The sequence below is a fragment of the Dromiciops gliroides genome, chromosome 1 (assembly GCF_019393635.1).
Source record: "Dromiciops gliroides isolate mDroGli1 chromosome 1, mDroGli1.pri, whole genome shotgun sequence".
Lineage (NCBI taxonomy): Eukaryota > Metazoa > Chordata > Mammalia > Microbiotheria > Microbiotheriidae > Dromiciops > Dromiciops gliroides.
The window spans coordinates 375,650,178-375,666,365 of NC_057861.1; the positions used below are offsets into that span (position 1 = coordinate 375,650,178).

At 35.1% G+C, this 16,188-nt stretch overlaps 1 pseudogene; it reads right to left on the reverse strand.

Moving 5' to 3' along the window:
• Window positions 1-2,706: 2,706 nt before the first annotated feature.
• On the reverse strand, window positions 2,707-12,662 carry LOC122749421 (annotated as a pseudogene).
• Between the last annotated feature and the right edge of the window lie 3,526 nt (window positions 12,663-16,188).

Genomic DNA, 16,188 nt, shown 5'->3' on the forward strand with positions numbered 1-16,188 from the left:
GACACAAAGCATGATATATTAAGCACTTGCCTTTTCCCTGAGCTTTAGTATTACATCACCAATTCCCTATTCCAAACTTCAAGATGGATAACCTACTCAAAACAAAAATTACTTTTCCTCCAAAATCTAACCCTTTTGCAAATCTCTCATTGTCAATAAAATGTAATGTTTCCTCCTGTTTTCCAGTTTCAGTAATTCTAAGTTATCCTTGACTCCTCACTCTCCTTCATATTATATACATTCAATTTTTTGCCAAATCTTGCCATTTCTACTTCTAAAGATTTTTTCATCTGTTCCCTTCTCTCCATATTTCAAAGCAGCCTTTTTAATTCTCATACTCTCATAACCTGTTGCCTAAGTTATTACAACAGCTTCCTTAATTGGTTCCCCTTCTTTGAATTTATCCTTACTTCCAGTTCACTTTACATAGTACTGCCAAGGAGAGTTTCCTTAAATGTATAATTGAAGATTTGATTTCCTTAGTCAATAACTTCCTAAGGTTTCTTATTTTCTCTGGGATAAAAGAAACTCATCTTTTTAGCTTTTAAAGTCCTTTACAACCCATATTTCCAACCTCATTAATAAGAAACTGGAAAAAATAGGAACTAAAGAACAAGATATTTGAGCTAAGGTGGGGGGAAGGAACAGGAAATGGAATATTTTGGGATCCCTCCTATGTGCTAGACACTAGTGGCAGAAAATTGACCCATACTCTTGCACTTCAGCCTCAGAATCTTCATTGAGTGCACAATCATCTGCAAACAAACAACCAACAATTGCACAATGATTCTTCTTCCCTTTTGGTCTATACTTTTCAAGTTACATAACTTACTATCAGTGTGGTAGCTAACCTTGATGCCATTTTTGTCCTCTTTGAAACCATTGGACAACATTGTGGAAAACATCATGCTAAAAACACACAGCTATGCTTTGTTAAAATTGTTGATTATATATACATATATTGATTTTTATATTAATAATCAATTTTATATCAATCATTTTATTGATTACTGGGAAAGTGTAAAAGCATTGCCCTTCATCTAGAATATGTATGAATAACATCATGAAGTCACCAAACAACACTGTTGAACTTCTCCTAGCAACTAAATTTTGCTGTGATCTTCCAAAAGCCCTCATGACTGACAGTATCAAAGGCCTTGGTCAGATCAGCAGACATTGTATATAGACCTTTGTTCTACTCCTGGTATTTCTTCTAGATTTGTTAGAAATCAAAGACCGTGTCAAATGTTATTTGACACTTAAGCTACACTGGCCTTTGGTCAAATGACCATCTTCCAGATGAAGAATCAGCCAATTAAAGAGCATTTTGGCCAAAAATCTTGCTTTCAATGACTAAGAGAAACCTCTCTGTGATTGTCATAGGACAAACTCTTTACTTTTCCTTTATAAAGACTGACACTGTAGTCATCCTTGATCTCCTGTGTGATAACTTACTTTTCATATATAACTCAGAAAATTTCAGTTAGTTTTTATATAAGCAGTGGACTCCTTGCCTTATATATCTTTACTGGGATGGATAGAATCAGTGCAAGGCACTTTTGAGACTCAAGAGGAACCCAATGACATTCAATATCTCTTTTTCACTTGGAAATTCAGCTGGAAGGGAATTGACTACAATCCTGGACATACAGTCAAGGGTTTCAATTGTGGTTGATGACAGACTGTTGATAACACCATGTTCATCCTATCTCTCCAGAATTTTGGCCTTATCAATGATCAGTGTGAGTCTATCACCTCTGAGTAGTTGAGAAGCACTAACAGTCTTTGGGCCAATTTTGACCTGATAATCAACACCAAAAATACATATGTTCTCCACCAGCCAGCACTGCACCATCCATACATTCAACCACTGCTGACAATAAAGGGAGAAATTTTGAATGCTATGGATAAGTTCACTTACCTTAGCAGTGTACTTTTCAGGAATGTCCACATATGTGATGAGGTTGAGTCAGAGACAGCCAGAGCTAGCTCAGCTTATGGGAGGCTCTGAAAGAAAGTGTGGGAGAAAAGAGGTATTAGGCTGCATACCAAACTGAAGTTCTATAGAGCTGTGTGCTGACTGTGAAACCTGGAGAATCTATCAGTGCCAGGTCAAAAAACTGAACCACTTCTATTTTTTCTGGGCATGGTGCTAAGGACTTTTTTTTTTTTTTAAGTAAGGCAATTGGGGTTAAGTAAGTGTTAAGTGTCTGAGGCTGGATTTGAACTCAGGTACTCCTGACTCCAAGGCCAGTGCTCTATCCACTGCACCACCTAGCTGCCCCGCTAAGGACTTTTTGAATTTTTTTTTTAACAAATATTAATTTGTCTCTCACAACAACTCTTTGGGATAGGTGGTATTGTTATATCCATTTTGCAGTTAAGGAAACTGAGGCAAGCAGTTTTAAGAAATGTGCGCAGTGTCGCACAGATAGCAAAGGCCTGAGCCTGAATTAGAACTCAGATCTTTCTGGCTGAAAGCCCAGCACTCAATATACTATAGCAAGTCTTGTGGCCTAAAGGAAGTCAGTGTAGCCAGAAGGTACAGATAAGAAAGAAAAACATTATTGGAATGATGAATAGTGAAAAGACACAGAATCAGGAGATTAATTATTGTTCATGAGGAATAGTATGAAAACCAATGTTCTTATAGTGGGCTGAAAAGTATAAGATTTGAATCATAGGAAAGAGCTTACGCGAGAGGGGTTAAACACAGGTATAGGCCAGTAGAGTCAGGCCCCGAGCATCCCGACTCCTCACATCCACCCTGTACCAGATAAGCAGCTGTGTCTCCCATAGGTCTCATTCACCTCCTCCTTGGAGCCATGATCCAAGAGCATCTCTAGCAGCCGCAGGTCATCCTCCACAACAGCCAGAAGCAGCTGCTGCCCCAGGGTCACATCCAAGCTCGGATGGGGGCCAGAAACCGCTTTTGTTCATACTTGGCCCTGATCCAGTGCTACGTCTCCTCCTTGCAAGCCTTTGGCCCCGGTATGGCATAGCCATCGAGGGCACCCTCCCGGAAGCTGTTGGCCAATGCGTTGCCCATGGCGGTCATCACTGACAGCAGCTCAGGGGGGCCAGTCTTCCAGATCTAGGGAACACACTAGAGACAGGTGGGCCCCCAGGTGCAGGTGGATTCCTGAGCACTCTATTCACATCAGGGCCCCCAGGTTCAGGCTGGCCCAGTCTGGGTTGGGAGAGTTGCAGTCAATATAGAAGCTGTTGCCCCAGGGGATGCGGACCACTTGCCCTGCCAGTGCCGAGTACTGCCTACCCAGGCAAGTCTTGTCCTTGGCACTTCGAAAAAACCCTACTGTCTGTTGAGGATTTGAGCCTGTACGCTCTGTACCCAAAGCTCCCTCTCTTCTGCTATGGAGGCCTCGAAGTGCCATGTCTGCAAGAACTCAAAGGGTTCCTCTGCATCTTCAGCTGTGCTAGTGGAGCCGTCTGGCCAGGGGTTCCTGTACTCTTTTTCCGACGTATAACATTACTTTTAGTCCGACTTAGTATCTGTACTGAAAGGAGTACTAGACTTAGAAACAAGAAATAGCTTTAAATACTCTCCCATATACTTGTTAGATCTGCAACAACAACAAAACATTTTAATCTCTCTATTTCCAAACTGTAAAACTTGCCTCAATCAACTAAGATGTTCTATGTAATACATTTTGTTTTTTAAAGTACTGTTAAATATCTATTAAAAATTCTAATTATTAATATATTTATTTACATTATTTTTGGCAATTCTCTTAATATGAAAATTTTATTAATATTTATATCACTGATAATTTTCAATGGACTTCAGATAGAAAAAAACTGTTGGATAGGCTATGTTCCTATTATTATTTATATTTAAAATTATATGAAATATTTTAAAATATAATTATATTTTGGTGTTATTATTATTATTATTACTAGGTAATTTCTATCATTTGATGGAGATCAGCTGTAAGGAAACATGGGAAAAGCCAAAACACACACACATATATATGTATATATAAATAATTATGTGTGTGTATATACACATTCACATTGTGATGTTTAAAAATCAAAGTGTTATGACTAAAATCTAATGTGTGGTCACCTTAAATTAGAAGCTTATAGCACAGGGGCAGCTAGATGGCATAGTGGATAGAACACCAGCCTTGGATTCAGGAGGACATGAGTTCAAATCCGGCCTCAGACCCTTGACACTTACTGCTGTGTGACCCTGGGCAAGTCACTTAACCCCAATTGCCTCACCAAAAAACCCCAAAACAAACAAACAAACAAAAAAAGAAGCTTATAGCACCAGTCTTTGGGCATTAAGCATTCATTAAAGTATATTAGAAGTTATCAAAAGAGAGGAAAAACACATGGAGCTCAGAGAGAAAAAGCCTAGCTGACACCGCTCCTACCAAGACCTCCAAGGGGGGGAAAAAAAGGTCCCCTTTCCATTCTCCTCAAGGAGAATCTCTCTCTGGATAGCAAGAGGGGTGGACCCTACACACAGTTCCAAGCTAATTGGCTGGTAGCATTGATTTACATGACTTACAGGCAGTTCTATGAATAAATATAACTTCCAGGTGCTAGTCACATGGTTTTTCGTCAGGGGGCCATTGCCCTGGTTCACACAATGTCTTTCTCAGCAGGAAGGTGGCACCCTGATTCTCACAATATTCATATTTAATTTTTGACCATGACAAGCATAAATAAACATAATTTCTTGCTTTACTTGAATACAAGTTTTGGAATGTAAGCCCATCTTCTGTAAGCTCACTGAAAGCAAGGCTAGTACAACTCTAGTAGCAAGCAGTTTCATAGATGTTACTCTTTCTTTTACCATTTGATTTTCATTGCTTCAACTATGTTTCAAAATTTCAAAAGCATGTATCCCATATACTTTAGAGACAATTTTCACTTTGTAAGATAATATCTAATAAAATATTTTCTCAAAATTTTAATGGGTGGGTATTATATCTGGAGAATTGTGGGCAACAGTTTGATCCGTGATAATGAACTTATTCTATTGCAATTTATTTGTTGATTTCTCAAGAATATTTCAAGGTCTATATTTTTAGTATGAATTTTTGCATCTGTCAGTTCACAAAAGATAAGTACTTTCTGATGTTGAATTCTAGTCATTAGGTTATGTTTTACTAGACATTCAGTAGTTGTTTTTGGAGCCTTCAGTAATGTCTTAAACAGTTTCTGCCATTTCCTTGAGTATTCATCATTGATTATGTCACAATGTCAAAATTCCATAACAATAAATCTTCTCTAATTTCTGGTGATTATAACCTGGTTATAATAAGTGTCTCTTTTCATAAACAAGTCTGCATGTCTCAGCCATTTGTTTTATACTTAGTTCTTAAAATGTTTGATGAATTCATGGGATATCATTTTTTGAATGCTATTTGATTTCTCTCTTAAATACTGTTTCATAAGCCCTATATACATGTAAATGACTTTTATTGCATTTAATATTTACATTTTCCTATATTTGTCCTATTATCACCACCACCATCAGCCACATTCAAGTCTCTAAAGCATATTTATTAGAATATAGAAATATCAGTCTTTCTGGTTAGAGGACTATGTAACTGTGCTTCAATGAAGCAGTTCTGCTAAAAGATGCAGTTCTCTTGCTGTGAGTAAAAACAAAACCTGATTTCTACACACACTTTCATGGTGCTACTATAGATACTGTAGGAACATTTAGATTATTCATTTTGGTCAACATCAAGGTTATTACAATAACAACTAGATATTTTTGTTGTTTTGGGGGAAGTTTTAAACATAGGTGTATTTTCTAATGAATCAATTAATGAAAAAAAAGCATTTATTATGTGCCAAGCACTGTGCTATGCCTTATAGATAAAAATTGAAAAAAAAATTCATAAGCTCTTACTAAGATTATTTAGAGGGTAGGGTTCTTGGGTAAATGCTAAGAACCAGTGGACTGTCAAATGAAATGGAAAAGCAAATGGTAAGATCAAGTCTGTATTTTTAGGATTATGTTTGGTGACACCATGCTCATTCAGGTGATCTTAGTAGCCATGTTTCAGATCCACAAATATTAGGAAGATGTTAATAGGAAAGGGACCCAATTATCAGAAGAAAGAATATACTCTCAAGAAACTCAGGTGGAACTGATAATAGTAATAAGGTAAGTGTAGCCAAAATAAGCTCTCTAGCATATCTTCAGACCTGGGAAATGAGGCTTGGAATAAGAGAGGGAAAGATTCCACTTTCTAATGGTGCCTACCCCTGCTTGACTTTTGGGCTCTCCAGTGAGATTTTTCTAATAACATGTCCCTTTAAGGAGGCATATAAATAAATTTTCATATTGTCTTATACTGCATATATGGAAATAAAGTGATTTTCTTTCCTTAGAAATAATATATCTCTATTTCATATAATTTATATACATAAAACCCCGTGTAGGTAAAATGCCAATTTTGATGATTTCTTTGATATTGTTTTATATTCAGTAGCTTATTAACTTTATTAAACAGAAATTCATAGGGCAATACTTTATTTTTACTATTTGGTTTTATTGCTCTCTCATTCTATCCCCCTGTGAGTAGTATGAGTAATGGAAGATCTACTCAACATTTTTTAGAGATGAAAAATTACATTCTTGAAGGCACTATAACCCCAGCTAATATATAGTTTAGAAGAGATCATTTAAAACAGAGGTAGGGAAAAGTTATCAAATGGTTTTCTAACTTGAACAGAGTTAAGGATTTCTTAGTAGAAAAGGGGTGCCATTGATTTCCATATCCACCAAATTAAAAAAAAGTCTTCATTTGCAAAGCAAAGAATGAAAAATAACAAGATAAAATCAATCATCATGGTATGTAAGACCTGTTTTAATGATGAGTGCATAAATGTCAAAGAAGTAAAAGAAAAAAGGAAAAATTTAGATTTTTTAAAAAAAAATTTTAAATTTAGATATTTTGAGAAAAATCACAGTTTTTAAAAATATATTAAATTCAAGTACTTTAAGTAATGGGTAATAGAAAACACACACATTCCTACATTTGAACATATAACCCTTTATATCAGTAACTTAAGTACAATTTCTTGTACTATTTTAGAAAGTTTTAAGTATTTTCCCCAGAAACAGCATTTTTTAGTCAGTTACAAATTTGAGAGCTTTACCTTAAGATCTATTACTCATCTGTCATTAAAGTATCGTCAATGCAGTGATGTATGGGTGTAATACATCATCAGATTGCCATCACTTCTATGATCTATTACTTACACTGAACGAACTGTCAGAAACAAGTTGTGGAAACTCAGTGACTTTCAATATACTCTTTATAATGCATTATAAATACCTTATTTATGAATAGCTGTACAAATAATAAAATTGGTTTAAATGTCCATATAAAGCAAACAAAAAATAAAATTCCCCCTTTAAAGATATTCATTACAATCAGCTAACAATGAGCATAAATTAAGTTCAACTTGAAAAAATAAGTTATTTTTTTTTCTTTTACAAAAATTTAAGGTCACTCACAATTGAAGATACTAAGCAGAATGCGTTGGAGGACTGAAGGTATCCTATGAATTAATGAGTGTGAATAACCCCAAGATTAATTTTGTAAGACTAGTGAACAATTAAAATCAATTTAAAAAAAAAATCTCATGTGGCCCTTTATTGTGTCAGCTGTCAGAAACTTGGGAAACTCTTTCTGCAATAGGAACACCGAGGAGGTAAAGAGAGTGTCCCACAGGTGGAGTAGCAATCACTCTGTCTCTATTTATTTCTTCCTCATCTCAGTCTAGGAGTTATTTGCTAATCACTACTTCCCTTTCATTGGCTCGTATGTACGCCATATCCACCTACCCCACACAGAGTTACTACTTCTGTCTGTTGGAGAGAGACTGTTAATGAACTCAAGGCTGTAACTCAACACAGATTACATCTAGAATAATAGTACCCTTTAGGTTATATTAAATAAAAACATTTCAGACACAATTTCTTCCTTATATTTGAACTCTAATTTTAATTATTGTTACATTGATGTATAACAAATTTAGATCATTGCTAAAGTCATTTGCCTCTTTATGCAAGAGAAGTAACCTAAATGTCCTAACAGATATACCAGGGGTCCAAAAGTTTTGGCAGGTCTTACCAAATTAGAAAGGCTTGGACTTAAGGGCCAGTGATTGAGATTTTTCAGTTTGTTTGCTTTTTGATCTAGGGGTCAGCCAAACTAAATTCAGGAAGGCTTATCACATTAAAAAGTTCGTTATTATGAATTTTTTCACCATGCCTTCCCCAACTACCCTAAAGAATATTATTATTTCTGGCTTAAATCAGTAAACCTCTGCAATGATACAGTCAATAATAGATCAATACAACTGCATGCCTTTGAAGCATTAAAATAGTGGTTAAAAGCAATAGTTTTATCAAGTTTAAATATTGAACTAAGAACTTATCTAGAGAACTGAAGAAATATACACACAAATATTTGTGTGCATGTGTGTATGTGTGTGTGTGATGCTCATTGTTTTGTTCTCAAGGTTTTTTATTGTCAAACCTGAATCATCTCAACTAAGCAAATACATTTATAAGTTGCCTCTGGAGAAAGTTGATTAAAAAAAAAGACAAAAGAATTAAAAGAATTGAAAAAAGATTACTTTGAAATAGATGGTGATAGAGGAGGATATTTAAGGATCTTGTCTTTTATCCTGCTTTTTTATTTTTTTTAATGAAGCAATTGGGGTTAAGTGACTTGCCCAGGGTCACACAGCTAGTAAGTATTAGTAAGTCTGAGGCCAGATTTGAACCCAGATACTCCTGACTCCAAGGCCAGTGCTCTATCCACTGCACCACCTAGCTGTCCCTTATCCTGCTTTCTTAATAAGATGAAATGAAAGAATGAATAAAATTTTTTTAATGATTAAATTTCTGCTATATGCCACCCATACATCTAAACACTGGAAATACAATCACCAAAGCAAATAATTATAAGGAATTTACATTCTAACAGATGGAAACAACAATTTAAGGGAATGATTGATGGTCAGATATGTATATTTTCATACAGGATGAATATAGATTAATAGATTGGCACAGAATTTTTACTGATTCATACACTGAATAAGACATTCCCATGTGAAACAAGAATAGAACACATTTACTGAGGTCCATGTGAACTTTTTAGTGAACCTGTAGCTTCTTGGGTATTTTTATTTTTAATGAATCTTAGTAAAATCAGACATAGGAATGTGAGTTTTAAGAAAAAAAATATCTATCAATTGTGTTAATATTCCCTGGAGCATAATCAATCAGTAGGTACATTGGAGTGACTTAGACTTTGACCTCTAAAGTAGGGTAAGGATTCCCTGTGCACTATTATAGCATGTCAGAATATTTCTGTTGATGAATAGCATATTGCCAGTGACAAGATATATGTAGTGAGAAAACATCTTTTAGTATAATTAGAGATTGAACACCAACAGTGATATGTGAATGATGTTAATGCAGTATGGCAGGAGTCAGTTTGACAAATTCCTTCTGCAATGATCACCCCATTTACACTTTTAGAATTGTTATATAGAGATAGAGATACACATATACACACATATGCATTTAGTTTATACACATATACTCTACTATAAACATAAACTAAAAATATGTATACATATATTTTATATATATAGTTTATATAGTATACTATGCTATAAACATATAGAAAGTATTTTGTTTATATGTATGTGTGTGTGTATACAGAGAGAGAGAAAGAGAAAGAGTGAGAGAGAATGAGAATAGTTTACAAATAGATTAAGGTTATAGCACCTTTATCAAAATATCAAAATTTATCAAAATTTGATAGAGAAACAATCATCTCTCCAGGAGGAACCTATATATAACCACATGTGTGTATATATATGTATATATATGCATATATCCATATCTGTGTGTTTATGTATGTATGTATATGCATACAGTCTATACTCTTGAAGTATATTTCTTCCTTTTATCTGTCCCTAAATGGTGTGGATAGCTGCTTTAATGCAGCTTTAACGTAGTATTTTAAAAAGACAGGAGAGGAGGCAACTTTAGCGAAAGACTTCATATTTCATAGAGTATCTCATAATGTCAATTAATTGTACCCAATTAATACAAAGACAGATGGCCTTTCCCCTCAAGGAGCTTGCAATCTAATGGGAAGAGGCAACATACAAAAAGAAGCAGAAATGTGGGTGTTGAAAAGTAGGAGGTATCCAGCACAGTGACATCTTAATCCATGGATTTAAAATGATATACAGCAGCAGATGCAAAATGGAAGGAGCTGACAGACTAATCTCTGCCCTCCAATCAGAAGGGAGAAGAATCTGAAGAAGGTATTATCAACCAAGATTTGACTAAGCAGAATGCTGATCAGATTAGAGGTGATGAGTGGAACCCCAACCTTTACTGCTGATCTTTTAATTCAATTACTACATTAAGACTTGAACTCCAGGCAGACTTCATTCTTGGACTTTTCTTTAGGAGTTACCATTTCACCTGGAGACAATATAAATTATTCGGGATTCTATCTGCCAAGAAAAACCCAGAAACAATATTAACACAATTATAAAATACTTTTAACATATATGAAAATCAGATCTAAACAAGTGGAAAAATATCAATTGTTCATGGATAGACTGAGCTAATATAATAAAGATGACAATTATACCTAAATTATTTTATTTATTCAGTGCCATACCAATTAAACTACTGAAAAGTTATTTTATAGATCTAGAACAAATAATTTAAAAATCATCTGGAAGAACAAAAGGTCAAAGATATCAATAGAATTAATGAAAAGAAAATTCAAAGGAAAGTATCCTAGCTATAACAGATCCAAAACTATATTATAAATCATCAAAACTATTTGGTACTGGATAAGAAATAGAGTGGTGGATCATACAAGACACACAAATAAATCACTCCAGTAATATACTTTTTAATAAACCCAAAGACTCCAGCATCTGAGATAAGAACTCATTATTTGACAAAAAACCCTAGGAAAAAATTAAAATAGTATCGCAGAAGTTAGGCATAAGCCAACATCTTATATTGTATACCAAAATAAGCCCAAAATGGATACATGATTTAGACATAAAAGGTGATACCATATCAATAGTATGCAGATCAAAGCATACTATTTTCACTTTACTTTTTGCTTGATTTTTTTCTTTCTTACTTATGATTTTTCCCTTTTGTCTTGACTCTCCTTTCACAAAAAAATAATGTGCAAATATGTTTAACATTGTTCTACTTATATAACGTATATCTAATTGCTTGCAGTTTTGCAGAGGGGGAGGGGGAAGGGAGAGAGGGAGAAAAATTTGGAACTCAAAATATTACAAAAATGAATGTTGAAAACCATCTTTACCTGTAATTGGGAATAATATAAAATACCATTATAAAACCAAAAACAAAAAAGGGGTTACTACTTCTCTGCCCCTTCCCCCTTTCCACTACCACTACAGTTTTTTCTCAGTTCTGTTTCACTTAAAGCTTATGACAATCTACCTTCCTCCAGTATTTACTGAGTTATTACTAATTATGTTCAGTTAAATTGGTCTTTGTTTTATCTCTTACTCAGAATAGATAATTTCTCATCTCTGTGCTTTTGTCCAGGATGACACTCATATCAAGAATGCACTCCTTCTTAGAATCCCTACATTATTTCAAAGCTCAGCTCAGATATTACCTCCTATATAAGAACTTTCGTGGTCTTATTCTCACCCCCTATTACCTTTCTCTCCTTCTGTATCTCTGTTTCTGCCTCTCTCTTTGTCTCTCTCTGTCTCTCTCTACACACACACACACACACACACACACACACACACACACACACACACACACACACACACCCCACATATATGTCTATCTGTCTGTCTGCATGTTGCTGTCGCTGGTATAATGTAAGATTTCCTTTAAGGGCAGGGCATCTCATTGTTATTATTTTTTCCTCAGCATATATTAGATTGCTTGACAAAAAAAGGTGATTAATAAATGCTTATTTATTTGTTGATTGCTAAATTAGTGGTTTGCATTACTGTAATGTTTTCTTTTCTTTTTAAATTCTGTCTTAAATGACAATATGTAAAAGCTACAGGAATTTTTTTTTCCTTCTCAAATCACAAGGTACTCTTTACTTTAGATTAAGAAAGAAACTATTACTGATGCTGATAATATTTTATTTTAAACTCTTTGAGATCATGGTCTCTCTATTATCTCTTCTTGCAATCCTTGTACAAAGTAAAATATATTTTAATACTGTATTTTCATTCTGAAATTACCACAAACTAAATTAAATGGGAATATGAATAGAATAGAAATAGATTACATGCAGAACTACTTATTTCTATTAAATACTACTTGCTTTTCCTTTTAAGTATATGTTATGGGAATTTGCTGTTATTGTTGTTCTTCCTTTGTTTTCAAAGAGGTTTTCATTTACATTTATTTTATTTGTTTTCATGGGGTGATGTCTTGACTTGTTCATGATTTGGATTTAAGTGAGGCAGTTACACAAGTCATGTCACTCACTCTCTCTTCCAGATTCATCAAAGTCCAGTGAGAGGGATGCAATGAATGACCTTGGTGTCTTCAATGCCAAATCAATCTCTAAGGACTCCACAGCATCTACTTCACCTTCCTTCATGGCTATTGGAACAAATTGTTCTCTTCTGCACATTCCTAGGGAAGTCTTCACATGCTTCAGGAAGAGTCTACCATTTCCTAACTCACTGATGGTTATGAAGTCTGTCAGTTACCCTCAATCTGGTTTAGCCCTTCTGCTAAAACAGTTTTATTGTGGTGTGGCTGCTGCACTTGCTGTAGCTTCTTGTAGCTACAGGTGAGAGTTGAGGATCTAACACCTGTACAGAGCAACTAGGATGAAATTTCTCTTTATAGGAAGACTAGGGAGCTTCTATCTGGGCAAATTATGTTAATCTTTTTAAAAAGTGCCAATGAGGGGAGCCTAGATGGCAGAGAGGAAACAGCAAGCTGCCTGAGCTCTCCTTCTGTTCCCTCAAAAAGAACATTAAATCAAGCCTCCTGACGGATTCTGAAACTACAGAACCTGCAAAGAGACAGAGAGACACAGTCTTCCAAACAGAGATAATTTAGAAGACTTCAGGAAAAGGTCGGTCTGACTTGGGCAAAAGGGAAGCACAGAGCAGGGCAGCAGCCCAGCGCCGAGGGGGTTGGGGCAAGTCAGCAGGAGCTGCAGGCCACAGCTGAACAACTGAGGCCCCTGAAACCTGGCTCAAAAAATCTGGTGGCCAAGAAGGACAGTGGAAAAACCTACCTGCACCAGCCAAGAGGGCAAGTTGCCAGCAGTAGGTCCATGAACAGGTTAGGCGCAACCAGGCACACTGAAGCAGCACGCTTAGACAGGAAGTACAGGGGGACGAACTGCACACACTATAAAGGCCTCAGAGTAAAAAGCCGGTCACACAGCACCTATACCCCTGCACAAGAAGCCCAAAACAGGGACCCTGGTGCCCTCAGAGCAGACCTCAACTTAAAAAACAAATAAATAAGCTGCAATAATGAGTAAGAAGCAAAAAAGAGCCCTCTCCATTGAGAGCTTCTGTATTAGTAGGGAAGAAGCCAATGCAAACACAGATGAGGACAATACCCTCAAATTGCCTACATGTGAAGCCTCCTGAGGGAACGTGAATTGGTCTCAAGGATCTGAATCTCCCCCTCTCAGAATTAGATAAATCTAGCCACAAAATAAATAAGAAAGAAGTGAAAGAGGTGAATAGATTACTAGAAAAGTTAGACATGATAGATGTCTGGAGAAAACTGAATGGGGATAGAAAGGAATATACCTTTTTGTCAGCAGTACATGGCACATTTGCAAAAATTGACCATGTATTAGGGCACAAAAACATCATAGTCAAATGTAGAAAGGCAGAAAGAGTAAATGCATCCTTCTCAGATCATGATGCAATAAAAATTACATGTAAGAAAGCACCAGGGAAAAACAGAATGAAAATCAACTGGAAACTAAATAATTTCATTCTAAAGAATGAATGGGCCAAACAACAAATCATAGAAACAATCAATAACTATATCCAAGAGAATGACAATAATGAGACAACATACCAAAATCTATGGGATGCAGCCAAAGCAGTACTTAGGGGGAAATTTATAGCTCTAAATGCTTACGTGAATAAAAAAGAGAAAGAGGAGTTTAATGAATTGGGCATGCAACTTAAAAAGCTAGAAAAAGAACAAATTAGAAATCCCCAATTAGATACTAACCTAGAGATCCTGAAAATTAAAGAAGAAATTAATAAGACTAAAAGCAAAAAAAAAATCATAGAATTTATCAATAAAACTAAGAGCTGGTTTTATGAAAAAACCAATAAAATAGATAAAATATTGGTTAATTTGATTAAACAAAAGAAAGAAGAAAACCAAATTACCAGTATCAAAAATGAAAAGGGTGATGTTACCACCAATGAAGTAGAAATTAAATCAATAATTAGGAATGATTTTGCCCAACTGTATGCCAATGAATTTGACAATCTAAATGAAATGGATGAATATTTCTGAAAATACAAACTGCCCAGGTTAACTGAAGAGGAAATAAAGGAAAAAAGAAATTGAACAAGCCATTAATGAACTCTCTAAGAAAAAATCCTTAGGGCCAGATGGGTTTACGGGTGAATTTTACCAAACATTTAAAGAACAATTAATTCCAATGTTATACAAATTATTTGGAAAAATAGGTGAAGAAGGAGTGCTACCAAATTCCTTTTATGACACAAATATGGTGATGATGCCAAAACAGAGAAAAAAAATTATGAACCAGTTTCCCTAATGAATATTTATGCAAAACTCTTAAATAAGATATTAGCAAGGAAATTACAGGAAGTGATCACCAGGATAATACACTATGAGCAGGTGGGATTTATACCAGGAATGCAGGGCTGGTTCAACATTAGGAAAACTATTAACATAATTATTAACATCAATAAGAAAACCAACTAAAATCATATGATTATCTCAATAGACACAGAGAAAGCTTTTGACAAGATACAGCACCCATTCCTAATAAAAACACCAGAGAGTTTAGGTATAGGTGGAGTTTTCTGTACAATAAAAAACAGTATCTACCTAAAGCCATCAGCAAGTATTATATGCAATGGAGATAAATTAGAGGCCTTCCCAATAAGATCAGGGGTGAAACAGGGATGTCCATTATCACTCCTATTATTTAATATTGTCCTAGAAATGTTAGCTTTAGCAATCAGAGAAGAGAAAGGAATTAAAGGAATTAGAATAGGCAAGGAGGAAACAAAACTATCACTCTTTGCAGATGATATGATGGTATGCTTAAAGAATCCTAGAGAATCAACTCAAAAATTACTTGAAACAATTAACAACTTTAGCAAAGTAGCAGGATATAAAATAAATCCCCATAAATCATCAGCATTTCTATACATGACCCACAAAGTCCAGCAGCAAGAGACAGAAAGAGAAATTCCATTTAAAGTAACGGTAGATAATATAAAATACTTGGGAGTCTATTTGCCAAGACAAACCCAGGAACTCTATGAACACAACTACCAAACACACTTCACACAAATCAAATCAGATCTAAATAATTGGAAAGATATCAATTGCTCTTGGATAGGCAGAGCTAATATAGTAAAAATGTCAATACTGCCTAAATTAATTTACTTATTCAGTGCCATACTAATCAGAGAACCTAAAAATTATTTTATAGAGCTAGAAAAAATAATAACAAAATTCATCTGGAAAAAGAAAAAAATCAAGAATATCCAGGGAAATAATGAAAAAAAAAATTCACAGGAAGATGGGTTAGTGGTACCAAACCTGGAGCTTTACTATAAAGTGGCAGTCATCAAAACTATCTGGTACTGGCTAAAAAATAGAGTGATAGATCAATGGAATAGGCTAGGCTCAGAAAATGCAGTAGTAAATGACACTAGTAATGTAGTGTTTGATAAACCCAAAGACTCCAGCTTCTGGGATAGGAACTCAGTATTTGACAAAAACTGCTGGAAAACTGGAAGATAGTATGGCACAAATTAGGCATAGACCAACATCTTACACCTTATACTAAAATAAGGTCAAAATGGATACATGATTTAGACATAAGAGGTGATACCATAGGTAAATTAGGAGAGGAAGGAATAGTCTAG